Source organism: Boleophthalmus pectinirostris, unplaced genomic scaffold (genome assembly GCF_026225935.1).
Source record: "Boleophthalmus pectinirostris isolate CB_2022bp ecotype Guang Dong unplaced genomic scaffold, ASM2622593v1 HiC_scaffold_20, whole genome shotgun sequence".
In the NCBI taxonomy this organism is placed as follows: domain Eukaryota; kingdom Metazoa; phylum Chordata; class Actinopteri; order Gobiiformes; family Gobiidae; genus Boleophthalmus; species Boleophthalmus pectinirostris.
Genome location: NW_026571153.1, coordinates 21,709,511 through 21,711,720, shown reverse-complemented (window position 1 = coordinate 21,711,720; position 2,210 = coordinate 21,709,511). Strand labels below are relative to the sequence as shown.

Below are 2,210 nucleotides of genomic sequence, written 5' to 3'. Positions count from 1 at the left end.
GCACAAGATGGAGGAGAGCGCGGAATGCGATTATTTTGGACCATTTCAAGCAGGGCGGCGGCCTCTGGCTCACTGGCCCTGTCCAAACCCACAGACAGGTCAGACAAGAGCAACTGCAGCACGGGCGTTTGAATACTGCTTTTATGTGTGTTCTTTAAATGTATTAAGGTAGGGAAGGGGAGGCATCCACCAAAACCAGTATGGAAGATCAGAAATTTTTGGTCAGAAAATGTACTTTAATATACATTTATCTGTATGCATCTTAAAACGCCCACAACAACATATACACGGATACACATTGTCTACATAGATCTTACTTAAAGGTGCACTGTGTAACTATTCTGACAGTTGTCTACTTGTCTCCATGGAGTTATTACTTTACCTAGAATATTCCAAAGTATGACATTAAACTTTTAAATCTCCATGGAAACAAACAGGAGATGCCACAAGGTCAATTTACAGGTGAGATCAGTGAAGAGGTGACCCCACTCAAAGTCAGAATGTGTGTTTTTAAAGTTATTTTTGACCAATAAAAACACTCATAATTTAATAACTGCATCTTATATAAGTTTAATACCATACTGTGGAACATTACTGGCAAACCAATATCTCCATAGTAGCCCAACCTCAAAAGTTACTCAGTGCACCTTTAAATACAACCAGCTGATTTTTGTCATTAAATTATACAGGTAAAATGTGTGAAACAAATATTAGAAGATATAAAGAATTTGTATTAAATGCAAATAGTAAATTACAGGTCCCATTGTCTATTTACTTTTTAAACATCACTTGTGTGTATATGTATTGCAGTGGAACTATTCAGTTCATTTGATGCAAAAACATTGATTGATAGAGCTCCTTTTGCCTTTGACTTGACTGCAATAAGGTTCAGTAATGTCTGAGGCTACGTTTATATGATGACATCTGAACAGAAGACACCAAAGTGGCATCACATCTTCACTTTTTATTACAGGTTTAGAGGAGCATTTTCGGGATGAAATCTGCGTGCATACGGTAATGCAAAAGTGTGTGGAATTCGATTGGGTATGCATGCCAGGCGGCCATAGCTCCATGTTTGTTTCTGTGTACTGTATGTACACTGAAAAAACGGTCCGAGAGGGGTTGCTCAAATTGCAAAAACAAATTTGACAACAATAACATCACTTTTTTACGTTTCTCTGTCAAGCATGTTTAAATCTTACAAACATCGCTTGATTGTGGCCGATGTGAGACCTGCATGTTTTAATCAGGTTGCAAGGAAACATGCCTTTATTATAATCTCTGGTGAGGCTCCTCCCTCTGGAATTCTCCTCCCCAAAACTTTTGGAGGGAAAATTCAAATGTAACAGGACACAGGACAGTTAGATGAGCAGAGGACACACAGTGTGGAGCAGGAGGATTATGAGAACTGATCTGGAGGTAAGACTTTTCAAAGATTTTATTATGTGCTTCTCCGGCCTAGAATGTCGTCATTGTTAAAACATGTTTGTGTTGTTTTATTTGAAATTAGAGTTAATGTAAGGACAGCTTGAAACTAAATTGTTTTTGACTGTCCATCTCCAAGAGTGTGACAGTTGTACTAAGATTTAATGTGTTGCTTCCAGAGTCGTCTACAAAGAGTGACGTCCAGAGCTCTGCTGGAGCTGTGGGGAAGTTCATGAATGTTATAGTTGATGTTTCAGAAAAAAGGAAGATGTTTGAGAATCAACAAAACACAGACCACAGATGAACAAAGTAAGTAAACCAACTAAAATTATTTAAAATTTTTTCAAAATGAACTTCCTATTGAAACAGTTATCGTGTTTCTACAGGGTGATGTGGCATTAGGAGACTTTATACCAGATGCCCTCCCTGTTACTGTGTTTAGAGGAAGAAAAGCAGCACATGGTGAGTTTTGTTTCTGCAGATACAGTTCTAATGTTCTTGTTCTTCTGTTCTGGTCCGTTATTGTAGTAATAAGTACTTTAAGTGTATTTAAACATGTACAACAGAGTAGATCATCAGAATGTGATCATCATGTGTTATTCCTGTGTCCACAGGCAGAGACCAGAGCTTCTTCACTGGAATAAATCTTCACACTGTCCAGCTCCAAACTGTGTATCTCTGTCCCTGTGCTCTCTGTGTGTTTGATTCTGTTTAAGACAATACAGAACTGTGGAAAACTAAAGACTGTTTTTGTATTCTTTTACAGAATTAGATCAATTAAATTA

The 2,210-nt window shown here is 37.7% G+C and overlaps 1 long non-coding RNA gene across 1 annotated transcript; it reads left to right on the top strand.

Annotated features, from left to right (window-relative positions):
- The first annotated feature begins 1,373 nt into the window (after positions 1 to 1,373).
- Positions 1,374 to 1,882, top strand: LOC129409669 (uncharacterized). Its single transcript, XR_008632514.1, has 3 exons — positions 1,374 to 1,419; positions 1,605 to 1,734; positions 1,812 to 1,882. It is a non-coding gene; the product is annotated as an uncharacterized LOC129409669 (long non-coding RNA).
- Positions 1,883 to 2,210: the final 328 nt, after the last annotated feature.